At 35.3% G+C, this 21,271-nt stretch overlaps 1 non-coding gene across 1 annotated transcript; it reads right to left on the bottom strand.

Moving 5' to 3' along the window:
* Positions 1-4,128: 4,128 nt before the first annotated feature.
* On the bottom strand, positions 4,129-4,235 carry LOC131834923 (U6 spliceosomal RNA). Its single transcript, XR_009355015.1, has one exon. It is a non-coding gene; the product is annotated as a U6 spliceosomal RNA (small nuclear RNA).
* Positions 4,236-21,271: the final 17,036 nt, after the last annotated feature.

Raw genomic sequence — 21,271 nt, 5'->3', positions numbered from 1 at the left:
ACACTTGTCTTTTTTCTGATCTTTAAGGGGAAAACTTTCAAACGTTTTTGATTGAATATGAGATTAGCTCTGGGCTTGCAATGTGTTTTGTCTTTAATGGATTTTTTAAATTATTTTTTTAAACTTTTTATAAACATATAATGTATTTTTATCCCTAGGGGTACAGTTCTGTGAATCACCAGGTTTACACATTTCACAGCACTCACCATCACTCACCATAGCACCTGCCCTCCCCAATGTCCATACTCCCACCATCCTCTCCCATCACACCTCCCTTCAGCAACCCTCAGTCTGTTTTGTGAGATTCAGTCTTTTATGGTTTCTCTCCCTCCCAATCCCATCTTCTTTTATTTTTCTTTTCGTACGCCTGAAACCGCCTATGTTGCATCTCCACTTCATCATATCAGGGAGATCATATGATAGTAGTCTTTCTCAGATTGATTTATTTCGCCAAGCATAATACCCTCTAGTTCCATCCACGTCATCACAAATGGCAGGATTTCGTTTCTTTTGATGGCTGCATAGTATTCCATTGTACATATATACCACATCTTATTTATTGATTCATCTGTTGAAGGACATTTAGGTTCTTTCCATAGTTTAACTATTGTGGACATTGCTGCTATAAACATTTGGGTGCATGTGCCCCTTCAGAATGCCACGTTTGTATCTGTAGGGTATGTACCCAGTACTACAAGCACTGGGTCATAGGGTAGTTCTATTTTCAGCTTTTTGAGGCACCTCCACGCTGTTTTCCAGAGTGGTTGCACCAGCTTGCATTCCCACGTACAGTGTAGCAGGGTTGCACTTTCTCCACATCCTCGCCAGCATCTGTCATTGACTGACTTGTTCATTTTAGCCATTCTGAAAGGTGTGAGGTGGTATCTCATTCTGGTTTTGCATTGTATTTCCCTGATGCCAAGTGATGTGGAGCATTTTTTCACGTGTCTGTTGGCCATTTGGATGTATTCTTTGCAGAAATGTCTGTTCATGTCCTCTGCCCATTTCTTCATTGGATTATTTGTTCTTAGGGTGTTGAGTTTGATAAGCTCTCTATAGATTTTGGATACTGGCCCTTGATCTGATATGTCATTTGCAAATATCTTCTCCCAGATAACTTCTGACAGTCATCTTTTGGCTTTGTTAACTGTTTCCTGTGCTGTGCAAAAGCTTTTTGATCTGATGAAATCCCAAGAGTTCATTCTTGACCTTGCTTCCCTTGCCTTTGGTGATGTTCCTAGGAAGAAGTTGCTGCTGCTGAGGTCAAAGAGGTTGCTACCTGTTCTCTCCTCAAGGATTTTGATGGATTCTTTTCTCACATTATGATTCTTCATCCATTTCCAGTCTATTTTCATGTATGGTGTAAGGAAATGGTACAATTTCATTTATCTGCATGTGGCTGTTCTATTTTCCCGACCCCAAGGCCAGCAGCTCCTTCTCTACTCCCGGGGCCGCGTGCTGTGCCTTCCCCACACTTGCTCCTGGGGAGCACGGAGACAGACCTGTGCAACCACTCTTCTCTCTCAGGCAGAGGGGATGCAGGGCAAAGAGTATTTCGCTCCATTCGGGTATCTTCCACCGTGGCACCTGGTGGCAAGCCCGTCTGCCTTTGGGACAGGTGGCCAAGGAGATGCTGTCCCCTTGGGACCTGAGGCACAGGACAGGCCTGCCTTCTGCCCAGACTCCTTCCTCAGAGTGGAGCACGCATCCCTGCCCTAGTCGTTCCCTCATGACTCCTTAGCAGCCAGGCTTCCATGTCTCCGCACAGGGAGCGGGTGACACTTGTCTTGCCAGCAGCCTGCTCTTCGTGCCATGGCAGGCTATCCTGCTTCCCGAGCGTTTCCCGACCCCATGGCCAATGGCTCCTTCTCTTCCCCGGGGGCGGCGTGCTCTGCTTCCCCACAATCGCTCCTGGGGAGTGCGGTGACAGACCTGTGCGACCATGCTTCTCTCTCAGGCAGAGGGGATGCTAGGGCAAAGAGTAGTTCGCTCCATGCGGGTATCTTCCACCGTGCTGCGGAGACTAGCTCAGGCAAGCAGTAGCAGCATCCCCAAACCCAACTCTGATTTCCCAACGAATGCTGTGCTTTCCCAGGGGAGATGCCCAGGCAAAGAGGTTTTCGCTGTATGCGGGTTTCTCCCACCGTGAGACTGGGCTCAGGCAAGCAGCAGCAGCCCACAGAACATTTCTCAGAGAATGCTGTGCTTTCGCAGAGGCTTTGGCTTGGAGCGAACAGCACTTTGCCGCTGCTTCCTCAGCAAGGCTTCAGTCGCTTCAGGGAAGAAGAGCTGCGGGAGAGCTGGTGCATCTTGGGCCTTGCTTTCCCGGGCTCCCTGTTCGAGTCCTGGGTTCACTGTGCCAGGCTGAACTAAACAGACATAGCCACAACCGTGCAGTAGCGTGCGTAGCCTAGGATGGCACTCTATGCACACTACCATGTCCCAGTGTAGGCATCGCTTGGCCTTTTACTCTGGCGCTCAGGCGGAGTCACGAACTAGGCCAGTGCTTTCCCCACAGGAAAGGAGAGATGACAGGATCCCTGCACACCGCCCCTGCACTGAATAGGGAGCTTTGGGGGACTGTCCCCCCTCCTTCCCCTTAAACCCCGTGTCTCTTCAGCAGCAGCAACTTCCTCCTAAGAACATCGCCAAAGGCAAGGGAAGCAAGGGCAGGAATGAACTCTTGGGATTTCATCAGATCAAAAAGCTTTTGCACAGCAAAGGAAACAGTTAACAAAGCCAAAAGATGACTGTCAGAAGTTATCTGGGAGAAGATATTTGCAAATGACATACCAGATCAAGGGCCAGTATCCAAAATCTATAAAGAGCTTATCAAAGTCAACACCCTAAGAACAAATAATCCAATGAAGAAATGGGCAGAGGACATGAACAGACATTTCTGCAAAGAATACATCCAAATGGCCAACAGACATGTGAAAAAATGCTCCACATCACTCGGCATCAGGGAAATACAATGCAAAACCAGAATGAGATACCACCTCACACCTTTCAGAATGGCTAAAATGAACAAGTCAGTCAATGACAGATGCTGGCGAGGATGTGGAGAAAGTGCAACCCTGCTACACTGTACGTGGGAATGCAAGCTGGTGCAACCACTCTGGAAAACAGCGTGGAGGTGCCTCAAAAAGCTGAAAATAGAACTACCCTATGACCCAGTGCTTGTAGTACTGGGTACATACCCTACAGATACAAACGTGGCATTCTGAAGGGGCACATGCACCCAAATGTTTATAGCAGCAATGTCCACAATAGTTAAACTATGGAAAGAACCTAAATGTCCTTCAACAGATGAATCAATAAATAAGATGTGGTATATATGTACAATGGAATACTATGCAGCCATCAAAAGAAACGAAATCCTGCCATTTGTGATGACGTGGATGGAACTAGAGGGTATTATGCTTGGCGAAATAAATCAATCTGAGAAAGACTACTATCATATGATCTCCCTGATATGATGAAGTGGAGATGCAACATAGGCGGTTTCAGGCGTACGAAAAGAAAAATAAAAGAAGATGGGATTGGGAGGGAGAGAAACCATAAAAGACTGAATCTCACAAAACAGACTGAGGGTTGCTGAAGGGAGGTGTGATGGGAGAGGATGGTGGGAGTATGGACATTGGGGAGGGCAGGTGCTATGGTGAGTGATGGTGAGTGCTGTGAAATGTGTAAACCTGGTGATTCACAGAACTGTACCCCTAGGGATAAAAATACATTATATGTTTATAAAAAGTTTAAAAAAATAATTTAAAAAATCCATTAAAGACAAAACACATTGCAAGCCCAGAGCTAATCTCATATTCAATCAAAAACGTTTGAAAGTTTTCCCCTTAAAGATCAGAAAAAAGACAAGTGTGTCCACTTTCACTACTCTCATTTGACATAGTACTGGATGTCCTAGAAAGAGAAAGAAGGAACACAACGAAATAAGAGACTCCAAAAACGAATAAAAAAGGAAGAAGTAAAATTTTCTTTTTTTGGATAACATGAACTTACATGTTAAAAAATCCTAAAAACTTCACAAAATTTTTAATAAAAAATTTAGTAAAGCTGCCAAATACAAGATCAATATATAAAAGACAAGAATTTTGTTTAGTTTCATTTTTTTTTAATATGGAATGCTTCCCAGTTTTTCATGTCATCCTTGTTCAGTGATCACGCTAATCTTCTCTGCATCATTCCAATTTTAGTATATGTGCTGCCAAAGTAAGCACAAGACAGGAGCATTTTAACACTCTAATGATGAACTATCTGAAAAAATAAAGAAAACTATCTAATTCACTATAGCATCAAAAATAATAAAATACTTAGGAATAGATTTAACTAAGAAGATGAAAGGTCTGTACTCCATAAACTATGACATTGATAAAGAAATTGAAGGAGACACAAATTGAAAGATAGCTCATATTTATGAATGGTAAGAATTAACATTGTTAAAATGTCCATACTACCGAAAACCATCTGTAAATCCAATTCCTATCAAAAATCCAATGTTAGGGGCTCCTGGGTGGCTCAGTGGGTTAAGCCGCTGCCTTCGGCTCAGGTCATGATCCCAGGGTCCTGGGATCGAGACCCGCATCAGGCTCTCTGCTCAGCAGGAAGCCTGCTTCCTCTTCTCTCTCTGCCTGCCTCTCTGCCTGCTTGTCATCTCTCTCTGTCAAATAAATAAATTAAAAATCTTAAAACAATCCAATATTATTTTTTTACAGAAGTAATTAAAGAATCCTAAACTTTATGTGAGACCATAAAAGACAACAAATAATCAAAGCAGTTCTGAGAAAGAATGAAGAAGAGAAATTACACTTCTTGATTTGAAACTATACTACAAAGCCAAAAAAAAAAAGAGAGAGAGAATGAAAACACAATCCACAGAATGTAAGAAAATACTTACGAATCTTATAAATAAAAAGAGGTTAATAACCAACAGATACAAATAGAAAAAAATATATAATTAAAAAAATAGCAAAAGGATCTCAATAGACTTTTTTTTTTCAAAATTTATATAAATGACCAACAGGAGCATTAAAAAGTGCTCAACGTAAAAAACTCAGGGCAGGGGCTCCTGGGTGGCTCAGTGGGTTAAGCCGCTGCCTTCAGCTCAGGTCATGATCCCAGGGTCCTGGGATCGAGCCCCGCATCAGGAGCATTAAAAAGTGCTCAACATAAAAAACTCAGGGCAAAGTCATTATGTTGTTGTTGTTGTTTACCTCTGAAAAACACAGCAAGATATTACTACCTATTAGAACATATACTACCAAAAAATTGAAACTAACAAATTTTGGTAAATATTGGGGAAAATGGGGAACTTATGCACTGTGATAGGGATATAAATTTGTATGGAAAACAGTATGGAGATTATTCATATTATTAAAAGTAAAATTACCATATGATTCAGTAATCCCACTTCTAGGTATATATCTAAAGGAAACGAAGTCACTGTTCAAAGACATATCTGCACTCTTATGTTCATTATAAAATTATTAACTCTAAGCAAGAGATGGAAATAACTTCAGTATCCATTAATGGATGAATGAATAAAAGAAGTATGGTAAATATATACTATGGAATACTACTTAACCATGAAAAATTAAGAAATACTGCCATTTACAACAGCATGGATGGATCTTGAAGGTATTATACTGAGTGAAATATTTCAAAGATTTTATATATTTTTTTAATTTATGTATTATGATATCCCTTACATACAGAATCTGAGGAAAAGGCAAACTAATGGAAACTTAGAATTGAGTTGACAAGGGGTGAACCTGGGATGGAGTAAGGTGGTCAAAGGGTGCAAACTTGCAACTATAATGTGAAAAATTTCTGGGGATCTAATGTACAGCATGATGATCATAGTTAATAAAATATACATACTTTTTTATTGTGCTTCCCTTTATTAAACTTTGCATATATCACATTCTTACAAGTTGAAAGTTTATAGCAATCTTGTATAAGAGAGGTCTGCTGCCACCATTTTTCTAACAACATTTGTTCATTTTGTGTCTCTCTCTCACATGTTGGTAATTCTTGCAATATTTCAAGTTTTTTCATTATTATTGTATTTGTTATGGTGATCTGTGATCAGTAATTATGACCCACTGAAAACTCAGAACTAGTTTACTTAAGGTATATACATTGTTTTTCTTTAAAAACATAATGCTTTTGAACAGTACAGTATAGTGTTTATTTTTTATATGCACTGGGAAACATAATTTTTTATATGCACTGGGAAACCAAAAAAATAATAATTTGACTTAGTTTATTGAGATAATCACTTTATAGATGCAGTCTGGAACCAAACCCACAAGACCTCTGAAGTTTATCTCTTCTATACTATATACATAAAAGTTGCTAAGAGAGTAGATCTTAAAATTCCTTATGATACATGCATAAAAAACAGTGGCAACTATACGAGATAGTAGATGTATTAACATTTTTATGTAGATTATATTGCAATAAAGATGCATATCAATTTATCAAATTGTACAAAATTTACACAATGTTAAAAGTTTGCAATGTTATAAGAAATCATTTCTTAAACTTACAAATTATAATATGTCGATTTTTTTTCAATAAAGCTGGAAAAAACTTTTTGTAGAATTAATCTATTTTTCAAAAAAGGAAGTAAGGAAGTAGAAACTACAACTAACTCTGAAATAATAGAATATAAAATCCATTTTCGTTATATACACTGTGACAAAAACTATTACTTAGTTTACAATGAAGGAGTACTTATGAAGCATGAAGGATGGTCTATAAATAAGGCTGAAAGAGCTCAGTTTTAAGGTTTAAATTTAAAATCTTCTTTTGAAATACTAAACTGACCACCCAGGTTTCCAAACATAAATGTCTTAACTGCATGAATTTATTTCATACAATTCTATAATCTAGTTTCATAAGAAAGCAGCATGCAAATTTTGAATAAGACAGACTTGCTTAAGTTTCTTTATGTTCAACAGTAAAGGATACCTCCCTAAAAATAAATAGAAGAAAAATCAGCATATTTATTATGATAATTATTATTCATAATGAGATTCATATTGAATTAGGGAATATATATCCTCAGAGGGGGTAAAGTAAAATGAAATTTATTTTGGTAAATGTGTCTATGAATAGTCAATACAATGCCTCAATATAAATGAATATTACCATTTTGAACAATTTAATTACTATTATTAGAATTATTATAAGTATAAAAATAGCTATCATTTTAGCATGGAATATGAGAATCTCATGCTCCATGCTTCATCACATCCACACAACAACTCTGCATAATAAGTATTATCATCACCATTTCATGGGTGAAAAAACTGAGGCTAACACATTTAGATAACTGGTTTATGATTACATGGCTAGTAAAGATGCATCACACTAATTTAGGCTTTCTGATTTCAGAATTGTACTCTTTCCACTGCACATTCTATTACTCCGTAAATACTTGGCCTGTTTTCATTTAGTTCTTTAATTTTATTCATGTGGTGATGGCTTAAAGCTTCCTTTAAAGGAAGCTTAAAAAATTCATTTAACCAAAAGCTCCCAAGAATTAAAAATGTCATGGATCTAATGTAGACATGGATATCATTAGTTAATGGGTAACTATATATTTTCCACTCTAGTGAGGTAACAATCAGAGTATTTTTCTAAGTTTTAGTCTCTCAGTGTTCAAAAGGACTTTGTTAAAATAGAAATATTTAGACAAAGGTGATCAAAAGTCTGGATCAGGTCACCTTAAGATAAATATTAGGAAACTGAGGAAACAAATGGAGATTTGAACACTGAGCTATGATATAATGAATGGTTTCAAGTATTTAGTAGAGTATAGAAAAGCCCTTGAAAGCCTGGTCTTAGCCTAGCATTGCAGCTTCAGGGATTTCTGTCTATCTATCATCTATCTATCTAGATATAAATTTGAAAACTTTTTTAACTTAAAGATTTTGAGAAATAGAACATAATCAGCACCATAGAAGATCTGTTTATGATAACAACCTAACCCCTCCTCCCAGTTTGTTAATATTCTCTCTTATTTAATGTAACATTGTGCAAATAGACCACTACTGATCTGCCGTTATGAATGAAATAGCTATAATCATCTGTTTGCATATCCTGGTGAAAATATTCATTTAGTTCCATGTTGTATTTCTAGGAATGGACCAGATTTTTATTTTTATTTTTAAGTTTTCTAAATAGTGTCCAACTTACCTCAAATGATTTTATTATGGGCACTTTCATTCTTTCACATTCTTGCAAGACAATTTTACTGTTGCCCAATATGGTAAGTGTGTAATAGTATGTCATTTTAGGTTTTAATTTATTTTTAATTTAATTTAATTTAATTCCAGATTCATAAGAAAGATAAACAGTTTTGATATATGAGTGGCCATTTGGATTACCCTTTCTCAAATCTTTTGATATCTTAACATTGTGTCATACTGACTTCTTTAATAGTAGATATTCTGAATGAACTTTTAGCTGTGTAGGTCTTCTCTATTTTATTTTGAACTTGTTTTCATTTCAAAATCTTTATAGTTATTTTCATAATCTGCTTTTATTTTGCTTTGTCTCTTATCTATCTATCTATCTATCTATCTATTTGCAAGCAAGAGAGAGCGAGCAAGTGAGAGCGCAGGGAGGGATAGAAAAAGAAGGGGAAAGAATCTTAAGCAGGCTCCAGGCTCAGCACAGAGCCCAACTCTGGGCTCTATTTCACAACCCTGACATCATGACCTGAGCGTAAATGAAAGAAATAAAATAAAATTAAGGTGTTAAAAAAAAAGGAAATAGAATTGGAGGTTTAATTAAGTGAGCCACCCAGGCACCCCTGTGGTATCTTAAATTAGCTGTCATATCTTTAAAGTTCTAGAGTATCCATTTGGTTCATTTATAAAACCTTTCTCAATATCATTTTTAGTTTCAGTTTTTTGTTCAATTTGCTTCCCCTCTCATTTCTTTGAGCAGAGTAATCAAGCCATTTTACAATCTTTATTGATCATTTTAACATCATACTTAATCCCATTTTGTCTATCAAATCTTGTTAATGGTTTTTCTTTGTGTGCTTTGTTCCATTTTGCTACGTTCAAGACATTATATTTGAAACTCTTATTGAGTAGGGATAATTAAGAGCTATAATAATGGTATGGTCCTCCTTGGCAGGATTTTCTCTTATATCTGAGACTCTATAAGACAATCATACTCCAAATTCAGTGATTGACTTTCTCAGTTTACACAGAAGGCAAGGTAGGCTATAGTCTTATTTCTGCTTCTCCTTGTGCTTTGGGGATCTCAACTTAAATTTGGGTTGTACCAGAGTCCTCAAATTTGATTGCTGCTGGATTTTGAATTTTGTTTCTCTAGTATCAAGAGTCTATTAACAACACAGCTCAGTGTGTTTTAGCAGTTTCGAATGCTCTCATAGGTAAAATGGCTTCAGGGCATATATCTCTAGGCTCTCATTGTATTTCGTATTTTGGCCCAGTAATTCCTCACTTATTTTTAAAATCATTCTGATATTTTTAACTTTAAAAGCTATTTTGTCTGGATTTTTAGTTGTCTTAAGTAGGAGTTTTTAGATCACCATTACTAGACCAACAACAAACATAGATGAAAATATCTGCAGTAGTTTATCACGTCTTTATGGCTTTGAACTTCCATAAGCTGAGGCATCCTTCTCTAATCACTTAGGCAAACTCCAATTTACCCTTTAAAACAACACAAGAATTGCTTCATTTATTAACATGTTCAGGGATGACTCTTCCCCACTGTTCTTACCAACTTTCCCACACATTCTTTGCTACCCACACCTTGTTTATGAACTTTCATTAGGTATATCAGCGTGACCAGAATTTTGCTCTATTGTATTTTTGTCCTTTAGAGCTTTAATTAAATATGAATTCCATAGAAAGTCTGTCCCTTTTCTTTCAAACCTGGGTTAGTTATTTCTTCTCATTCTTTGTCAGAAGTTACTTTATTAGAGAAACTTATAGCTCTATTGTGACTTTGGAGCCTTTACAGTTTTTTGACTGGAAAAATCACCCATCCCTGAGATTTTTACGCAGCTTCCTAGCTGATATTATTCAGAAATCTGTTCAAAACAGACTTTTTCAGGGAGGCCCTTTCGGACCACTCAGTTAAAAAACCTCTTCTCAATCACTGCTCTTTTTAAAATGGGCTTATTTATTTCAAATATGCATCACTATTAAAGAAAAACCAGTACGATTTTTTTTTAAAAGTTGGCTTACCTATTATCTATCTCTCCCATTAAAATGATTCCTCTGGTCTGGGGTTTTGTTGTGCTCACCTTAGGCCAGGAACTCAATAAATTGTCTCTGAATGACTGAATTGTTTGACTCCCTTGCTAGATTCTCAACTTCATGAGGCCAAAGATTGTTCTATTCAGTCCTTCTTTATCCTCAATGTCTGTTATATTGCAGTCACTTACATGACTAATGGGAAAAATCACAGAAAGAAAGAGTTAAAACTACAGAAAAACCCTGTAGGTTCAATAATACAAAGCTTTCTAAAATTATTTAGCCCAGGAATTGAATACTGGCTGCACTTTTGATTTTTTTAAATGGTATTGAATTTAATTTAAATGGAAATACTTGAATGGTAGGATAATAAAAAAATTATAAAAGCAACTTGCTCCTTAAAGTAAGAATTATATAGGGCATCTCTTCTAGAAGCAAAATCTTCAAATGTCAAACATCTGAAAGCATAGAAGGAGAAGTAAGAGTGTGAATTGTACTTCAATGCTCTTTTCTTTATATTCAGAACACAGCTTCATTCACACCTTTCCAATTTTTTCAACTCTTTTGACAAAGCCTTCAGAGGAGTTACTGCTGATGACAACCACCACAGGCTAACAGGAGAAATTTTATAAAGAAAAATAATAGCATGTTTTTCCCAAATTGTTAAGGATATGGTGAAGCTCTGTCAGATTCAAAGGAGGAATGTGCAATTCCATGCTATATATAATAATAACTTATTTTAATAGTGGCTTTGCAATTTTTCAGATATATCCATTTACTGAAACCACCATCAAATAAACAAAAACAAACAAATTAACAGGGGTTCGAGACAGAAATTATCTTATCTAAAAATAGCACATGTTCACAGAATACACAACACATATCCCAAGTACTACTATAGGTTTCAAGTAATAGTCAAAACAATAGTAAAAATGATTCAGACCCTACCAGTCAAATCATACTGTAAATCCTTATCTTTAGATCAAGTACACTGAGAGACAGGCAGAGAGAGAGAGAGAAGAAAGCAGGCTCCCTGCTGAGCAGAGAGCCCGATGCGGGACTCGATCCCAGGACCCTGAGATCATGACCCGAGCCGAAGGCAGTGGCTTAACCCACTGAGCCACACAGGCGCCCCCAAAGTGAGTATTTTAACGCAAAAGAGCCGGTTGGGAATATTGTTTTATAAAATAGTGGTTTTTTAAATTAACTTTTTAAAATTCAATTAGTTAACATATAGTGTACCATTAGTTTCAAATGTAGATTTCAGTTATTCATCCTTAGCATATAATAGCTAATGCTCAGTACTTACTGTTATAGCTTCTTGAAAGCAGAATTTTAACCCACTGAGCCACCCAGGCGCCCTTGAAAGCAGAATTTTAGATCACATTTTCTGATAATTCCATGTAGTACAACACTTTCCTGCTAGCAACCTTCAAAACATACTGTTTGTTAGAGGAATTTCTTTAATAATAAATAAATAGGAATTTATTTAAATTTATAAATATATAAAATAAATAGGGATTTATTTAAATTTATTTAAATATTGCACACTGTTTCATTGTTCATAAATAAGGTGATGATATTATAGCCATTAGTTGGTAGCACTGATATATCACTTTCTTTTTACTTCTCAGTGCATTCTCTTTACACAAAATAGATATATATTTTAAAAGAATCTGAATCTGTGGCAAACTTTTAAAAAACCCTCTACAGTAAAGTTTATCATTTTAAGTAATCTCAATTATCTTCCTCAATTGTGATAGTATATCCTTCTATCTAGGCCAGATATTGTATGAGGGATTTGAAGAGACATACTTTTCTAAATTTCACTTTTCTCATCGGCAAAATGCTTATCATGATCCTACAATAAAATACACTTACAATTTTTTGATGAAAATTTATTTATTTATTTTAAGATTTTATTTCTTTATCAGAGAGAGTGGGCGAGAGAGCAAGCACAGGCAGACAGAATGGCAGGCAGAGGCAGAGGGAGAAGCAGGCTCCCAGCCGAGCAAGGAGCCCGATGCGGGACTCGATCCCAGGACGCTGGGATCATGACCTGAGCCAAAGGCAGCTGCTTAACCAACTGAGCCACCCAGGCGTCCCTTTTGATGAAAATTTAATCTGTATAAACAATATATTTGCTGTAATGCGTGGTTCATGGAAAACATCTTATTTAATTATAAGCAACAACAGTATTAGAAATTAAGTAAATGTGTCTATAATATTTAAAGTTTTAACACAAAATTCCAGTGCTTTGCCTTATTTTCTCAAGTCCCTTTACCACTTTCACTGACAGAGTCAAATGTACTTTTTCTACTAGTAGCCAGCTCTTTGTCTTTTGTCAGAAAGATGCCCTTGTGAATTATTTATAATAGAGATACTAGCAATAATAAGAAGAATACTAATAAATAGCAATTAAAATGTTAAAAAAAAGTTTTCTTAACTAATTAGGGTTCTTAGACATCAATTAGAGGAACCACCTCTGGCAAGCAAATTAATCTGCAAGACATTCCCAGAATTAACAAGTCAGTCAGATACACGGTTGTCCGTAGACTGAAAGGTGAAGCAAAAGGACTATGTTTGGAAAATACGTAAGGACAGTGAAAAAAATGATCAAATTTTTAGGCAAAATAAATTCCTAGGTGTCCTTTCAATGGAGTCCTGGGCATTATGTAGCAGAAACTCTGGAGATTATCTCAATCCATTGGAGTCACCCCGTTTATTAGCTTGCTATTGATAAAGTTATTTACAAACTGTAGAGCAAGAGGTTATAATGTAGAAAACTGATGGTAATGCACAAGATTCTTGTTAACAATAATGCAAGTTAGTGACTTTTCATAAGAAAACATAAATCCTGTAACCCAAATTATGGGCCCAGAGCACTTCTGCTGCACAACTCTGCTTATATCCCAAATAACCATGTGAACTAGTTTTAATATCTGCTTCTCTTATTAATTTTTGAATAAAAATTCTTGACACAAGTATTTTATAATTGTGTGATAAACATGCATTTAATTTCTTGGAGAACAAAACACACTTTAGCATAACTAGGTTCGTTCACAGAACCAGCCTTGATAACACACTTCTATATGTTAGAAATGATGTAATAAATGTAGAATATCGGGCACTTGTTTGGTATTCTTTGCCATGTTTTGCACTATCTAAAAAGAGATCAGTGAACTTGGACTGGAGTTAGTAGACATGGAAGAAAATAAAATATTACAGAGAAGAATACTCTGTGGTCCACAACCTAAACGGGCTGGGATTCCCATCATTTGGATCCCTGTAGCTTTACAAAAGTCAATTAAATTTTTGTATCTCCAATTAAAATTGATTCCCCAATACTTTTTCAAACATCTCTTGTAAAGTATTGTTTCCCAGAAAAAAAAGGATTTTGCACATGTATCTGCCTTTGTCTCTAGTCATGATCTCAGTCAGGATCCTGGGATCGAGCCCCATATCGGGCTTCCTGCTCATTAGGGAGTATACATCTCAGTCTCTCTCTGCAGCTACATCCCCCTGCCCCACGCATGCTCTCTCTCTCAAATAAATAAATACAATCTTTAATTTTTTAATTAAAAATAAGATAAATAAAATAAAATAAAAAGTCTGGTCTTACTGCCCCATTTAGCTCCTTTTTTTTTTTTATTTGAGTTGTATTTAAAGCAGCATGAGATAACATGAGGCTCTCAAACTTAAAAAAAAAAAAGAAAAAAATTGAGTTTTGTTAGGATTTAAGATCTTGTCTGCTAGACAAAAAGGTTGGCTTTGTTAACATGTGAAAATTAATAAAAGAGAATAAGATAGAATTCTAAAATTTTTGTAGAAATTAAAAATTTCCTCCAACCCAATTACATACAGACCCATTAAGTAAATTCATTCCAATGTCCCAAACCAACCTTTTCTAATAGTAATGCATCTGTGTAAACAGGGTCAACCCAAGGAATAAATAAATATTATTACTTTTTTCCTGTCTCTTCCACAGTCACATCTGGGTATATTGGGAGCAAGCCAATTATCTATCTTATAAGACATGATATCATAAGGAAGGGTATTCTGTCCATTTGGAACAACTGAAAATCATTGTAATTTTATCTTGGTGCAGTAACTTGAGATGGCACAGTGTGGGTTATGAATATATTTTATTTTTTTTTACTGGGAAGAAGAGATTATAGAGATATTGGTTATCCAAGAGAGACTGACAGGTGTTGATAGTTGCCAGGTCAATATCCATCTACTTTTTCCTTTCATATCAGAAAGCACTGAGGGATTGACAACAAGGAAACTTAAAACAACATCAAATATTTTATTGTCTCTTTTCTAGTTACATTGTAACCATATGACAAAGTATCAGTCGTACAAGATATCATTCTCTTTTACCTCTATCTTTCTGCCAGAAATGTGGGCTTAATAGTGAGAACTCCAACAGCAATTTTTGCAACTGTGAATAAAAAGCCATGGAAACCTCTAAGATACTTCACTTGACTTTCTTAAGACTCTGAACCAACACCAGAAAACACTCTCTGTAGTCTACTTGTTAAATAAAAAAATATGGTTAAACCACTTTTGACAGTCTACTACCTACAGCAAAATGTAAATCTTAATTGAAATACGTCCTCTCAACTGTGCTTAAGCAACTGCGTCCTGAGCTTTTCAGGTTTTCAGTCTGAAAGAGTACACCTCTGGCGCTCTGAAAGGGAAGAGAAAAAACACCCTGTTCTCCATATAAATTAAAGAAGAGAAATCTGTGCATTTAAGTGGGCCATATAAAATTTATCAAGCAATTATCTCCTAACTCCTTCCTATCCAAATTACCTGATATGCTCTCCCTACTCCTTTATTCCACGTTACTGCCTTTTCCAGGATTCTGTATCACATCACAACATGTCTTCTGTTATTTCCTTCTTGCAAGCTAGTTTCGTTTTCTCCATCTAAAAAAATCAACAATCATTGTGTATTTCAATTCCCATTTTCCTCAAATGCATTGATTCTTCTTATCTATTACTCTTTTCTCATACTCAGTGTCTTTATGGGGTTTGTACTTTGCTTTTCCCCATCCTTTACTGCCATTATATAACCAAATCTAATAACTTCTTAGAGAAAGTTAAAAGTTCCTGCATAGCCACACGTGAACACAAAGTCACTGATTTTTAGCAAACCTATAAGGTAGTCAGACATCCATTCAATTTCTTTTTTTTTAAGATTTTATTGATTTATTTGACAGAGAGAGATGACAAGCAGGCAGAGAGGCAGGCAGAGAGAGAGGAGGAAGCAGGCTCCCTGCTGAGCAGAGAGCCTGATTTGGGGCTCGGTCCCAGGACCCTGGCATCATGACCTGAGCCGAAGACGGTGGCTTAACCCACTGAGCCACCCAGGCGTCCCTCCATTCAATTTCTTAACTGAGTCTCAAATGCATCCTGAGTTCTAACCTAAACCTACGTTCTACTTCTTACACGTTGTTATATGACCAAAGTCTTTCAGTTCAGTATTTTGTAACATTTAAATATTAATCAATTGATGCTTTGTTTGTGTATTTCTATGAAAATAATTTGAATACTGTAGATTTATTGTTATATTTATAGATTTATAATCAAAGTTTCATCAGTTGAAGTTTTTGGAAATTTCAGATATAATGATTAACCTAAAATGATACTGCCTCAACTCCCTCTGCTATCAAGGCCCTACACCTGATTCTAGCCAAACCTGTGGTGGATAGTTCCATGGGAAATTGCAGTTACTTAACACTGATAGCATCTCCTGTTCTCTCTCTCATTTTAGAATGTCTCCAACACAACCCAAAAGTGTAGGAGAGTTAATGTCCTCTGAGGACAGCTCTCAGTGAAGTGGAAATAAGAACCATAGGTAAAATTGTCAGTTTTCAGGTCTTCATGAGGACAACTTAAAGAAGTTTCTCAGGACCTTTCAGTAAAAGCAAGCCTTCATTTTCTATCCACAACAATTATATCAACAATGTACCTCTTTGACAAAGTTGCTTCTTCACTGTATCACTTTCCCATTCTTTTCTACCTTGGATAATCCCCCAGATAAACTAACAGTACTCAAATCCTTTGTCCTACTCTTTGCTCTCAGGATAAATGGAGCCAAAAGACTTAGATTAATATCAAGTTCTGAATGGGATCTTAGAGCTATTCACGTCCAGATTTTCATAAACATAGGGACCTTTGAATTATCAGGCTATAAATAAGTTCTAAATGGAGGGGGCAAATACAAAAAGTAGAAATTTTTATGTTTGAGGCTGTTGACACCATAAGTGTATTTAACTGTCTTGAAATACTAGGCCTGGAAATAAAATTCCAATATTTCACATAACCTTTTTTTTTTAAAGAAAAAAACATACAAAACAAAACAACTAATACTGCTTACATTTAGGGCCCTGCTGTTGTGTAACTATTTTTGAACATGTCTACTGTAAGTGTATATATATATTTTTTCTGTGCAATAAATTCATTTAGAGATAAATTTGGATTGCAAATTATTTTGGGGGAGGCACGGTATTTGTGGCTAGTCTTACAAGTAAAAAGGACTAAAAAAAAAGAGGAAAAACATTTTTTTACAGCATATTTACATCTGTCCAAAGTACTTATTTACTATAATACTGACTAATGTATAATACTGTACACAAAGAAAGAAGCTAAATGAGTTATAATTCAGTCAAAGTATAGCTGGTCATTTTAAAACTTACCACTGAATCTTTCTGGTATGAAATGTGATATCTGGCTATCTGTTCCAGTTCATTACAACAGGTCATTTGTATGTTCTTATTACCATTTTGATAGCATAGCACATTTTATAACCCAGACATTTTACAATGGAACTATGATGCATGTATTTTCAAAAGTATAGACATACATGAAGCTATGAGGTCTATATGGTACAACAGTACCATATAGACTCAACAAATAAAAGTGTCCAAGGCTCTGAGTGAGATTTATGAATATTGTATAAGATCAGGCCAACATTTGGTTTTGATATAAATAATCTGTTCTTAAATTAGAATTACAATCGTTGAGTACAGTGTTGAAAATGGCAGATAGATTTTAGCTATCTTTGATCACTAGGGAAAATGGAAAAATGTTTAGTTTGGTCAGATTTTCACTTAACTTCTGAAAGATCTTACGTTTGAGAGAACCCTTCTGAAATAAGAATCCTTAAAGACATAACCCCTTTGGCACAAGTTTTCAAGAAACTTGTTTGATGTTGTAGACAATTATATGGCACACGTACTGTTCTAGATGTTTCATGCCAATAATATGTAAGCCATACTAAGGCTACATATACATATAGAGATGTTCCTCAGCTTACAAGGGGGCTATGTACAGAGAAAAACATAAAAAATTGAAAATGCATTTAATACCCCTAAACTATCAAATATCATAGCTTACCTTAAGCTTATTTAAACAGAACACTTACATTTGCCTGCATTTGGGCAAAATCATCTTAAGCAAAGCCTATTTTATAACAAAGTATCTAATATCACATGCAATTTATTAAATATTACACTAAAAAAAAGAAGAATGGTTATATATAGAATGCTTGTAAGAATATCAGGTGTTCACCCCTGTAATCTTCTAGCTGACTGGGAGCTGTGGCTCACTGCTGCTGCCCAGCATCACAAGATGGCACCATACCACATGTCACTGGCCCTTTTTATAAAGACCCAAATTCAAAATTCAAAGTACAGTTTCTACTGAATCACTTTCACTTTCACATCATTGCCAAATATAAGTTGAATCATTGTAAATCAGGAGCCATCTGATTTGAAAGTTAAATCACAGTCACCCATATACACACAAAAAAAGGCCTTCATGTAGGGCCATCTATGGATCTCTAAACAACATAGCATGACATATCAACAGCAAAAAATGGATGTGAAGGGGACAATTGCTTTGCGTCAGTACTCTGAGCAGTAACATACATGGCCTTACTCACCTAGCAGAACTCCACAGCAAGCTGATGGCAAGGAATTTTACAAATGTTTGCTGAACAGATTAAGCGCTATTCTTTTTAAATTAGTGTGCATATCTGTTTTCTAAAGATATGTTAATTTATTTTATTGACTTATTACAAAACCAAATAATTTCCTCTTATTTAAGTGGCAGGTAAATAGAATTCTTTTTAATTTAAATCAAATGGCTTTTTAGGGAAAATATACTAAAAATTCTGAAACTTGTATTGCTTATGAATCTTTGATTGGAATCCTTATCAAGTTGTATTTTTCAAGTTTTTTCTAAATAATCTTCAATGAATTGAAAATATTTTTTGGATTTTATTCAAGGCTATTAACACACAATTTCACTTTGTTAAATATAGTGCTAAACTTTCAACCAAAACGTTGTGTCTTTTTTTTTTTTTCCACTACCACATCCTCCATCTACTGACTGGATTCTCTCCCCAACTAGCACATATATACCATTGTCTATCTTTAGGATAAGTAAGTGTCATCTCTTGTCTTTATTTTATTCCTCGTATGCTTCTGAACTTGTTGAATTTTAATACAGTCACACCATAAGCATCACATATTTGATTCCCCTTTAAATAGTAAACAGTGCACAACCAGAGCATACCTTCAAAGCTATCAATATACTTACTCTGATATATTATTTTTGTATTTTTGTAAATTAAAATAGTTAAATTATAGAACAAGAGTTTGAGGTGGTAGGTGTTGTAAGTTTTGCCCAAACTGACTTTTGTCAAACTCGTTTTTGTCATCATATATGTCAAGTAGTTTTCTCGGGTTTATTTTTAGAATATCGTTGTATAAGAATATTTACACTGAGATCTAGTATAAAAATCTTGCAATTTATTTTAGAAACATTAAGATATTGAAAATCAATCTATTTCTTTAATTCATTGAAGACATTTTTGGCTTGTTTCCACTACTTTATTACTGGTTAAAAAATGAATTTGAAGTAGTCTAAATTTCATTATTCTATGGCACTTTCCCTTTGATGAATACAAAGATGATATTCCATATTAGCTATCTGAGAAGAATTTATTTTTTTAATTTTATTTATTTGTAAGAGAGAGAGTGAGAGAGAGCACAAGCAGGGGGAGCAGCAGGGTGATGGAGAAGCAAACTCCTGGCTAAGCAGTGAATCTGTTGCAGAACTGAGTCCCAGGACCCTAAGATCATGACCTGAGCTAAAGGCTCAGGCGTTTAACTGACTGAGCCACCCAGGTGTCCCAATCTGAAAAGAGTTCTGTATGTTATTCCTATTAATATGCAGTTTAAAGTCTAGGTAATTAACTTAATATTTTAGTGGCTATTACATAGATAGCACTATGTTCCAGGCAGAGAGTAAGAAAGAAATATTAAATCAACCATATTCTATGCATTCTAAATGAAAATAATTAATCAATCATAATAAATCCTTCTATTTATGGAATATCCACTTATAAGCTTTCCTCCATATGAACAATGCCAAATACCAGAATAAAGGGTCATCTAATACAAATAAAGGATAGAATTAAAGAATTCTGGTAAGCCATTTAATTTTGAAAAATGGTGTTCTTTTGTTGCTGAGTTGTGGTTTTCAGTTACATAATATCTGATAAGTGTAGAAGTAACATGAGTGTTACGTGAGATGAGAAATGGTATATAAATAAGATATTTTTAAAAGTACAGATAAATACAAATTTGTAAACATAGCATTATGGAGGAATAAAAATAAATGATAGCTACACACTCTAGAGTGAATAAATCTTGGAAAGCTAATAGAGAAGTAAAACAAGGACAGTGCAAAAAGTATGGTACATTTTTATGAAGTTCAAACAAATTCTGTGAAACCATAGATGGACTTAAAGATACTATTATGTATCAAATATTGTAAAAATTAAGCAAGGAAATAGCAAACATAAAATAACCAAAGCATACAAACTTGGGTAGATACAATAGGTGTGATCATGTTCTACTTCATAAAGAGATGAGTTAATAGATAAATAGAAGTAACTAGACATTTTAGAAGTTAATAAAACTTTGCCTGTTATTTCTTAGTAATATAAAATATATGGTTTTCTAACTAAAACGTTTATCTTAAAAATATTTAAAAATAAATTTCAGGCTACTCATAAGGTTATATTTACTTTTCCACTGAAGGAAAAGCTGGTTGTTGTAGTTGTAGTTATTTGTTTGTTTTAGTCTCCTCCTAGTTTTTATTATTATAATGTGGAATGAGGAATGTTAGATTGAAAAGTGAATTAGTTTGTAGACAAAAATCATTACTTGATTCACCTCCTGGTAGAGCAGATGGAACTCCTGAAAATATTCCCTTTTGCCTTATGGAAGAGTAACAGTTATGCTTACTTCTGAAATATACTTGCTGGTGGCCCTAAATAGTGACACCATAGTAAACATTTTAAATATTTGCAATTAATTTTTATAGTCATAGGGCTCCAAAAGGCACTGCTGGTATTCTAGCAGGTATTTCAATAAAGCTAAAAGTTGCCTGACTGTTTAAAAATATTAACAAGGCACAAACATGGCAGAAGTATTGTCCTCAGATATTATTTTTTTCCATATGCTCCTGATTCCAGACATGACAAGTTATTTTTTAAAATTTTTTATAAAAGATTTTATTTATTTATTTGACAGAGATCACAAGTAGGCAGAGTCAGGCAGTGAGAGAGAGAGGAGGCAGCAGGCTCCCTGCTGAGCTGAAAGCCCGATGTGGGACTCGATCCAAGGATCCTGGGATCATGACCTGAGCTGAAGGCAGAGGCTTTAACCCACTGAGCCACCCAGGCGCCCCCATGACAAGTTATTTTTGATAGATATATATACAATGTATTTTCCAGTTATAAGAAAAATGGTTCTGCTATTTTTAACCTTTTTTTAAAATTACATATTTTGTTAATTAAAATTTTATTTTTTAATGTTTTACTTTTCTTTTCTTTTTTTTTAAAGATTTTATTTATTTATTTGACAGACAGAGATCACAAGTAGGCAGAGAGGCAGGCAGAGAGAGAGAGAGAGGGAGGCAGGA

Source organism: Mustela lutreola, chromosome 6 (genome assembly GCF_030435805.1).
Source record: "Mustela lutreola isolate mMusLut2 chromosome 6, mMusLut2.pri, whole genome shotgun sequence".
NCBI classification, from domain to species: Eukaryota; Metazoa; Chordata; class Mammalia; order Carnivora; family Mustelidae; genus Mustela; species Mustela lutreola.
Note: the sequence above shows the minus strand (reverse complement) of the source record. Positions and strands in the feature narration are given on the sequence as shown.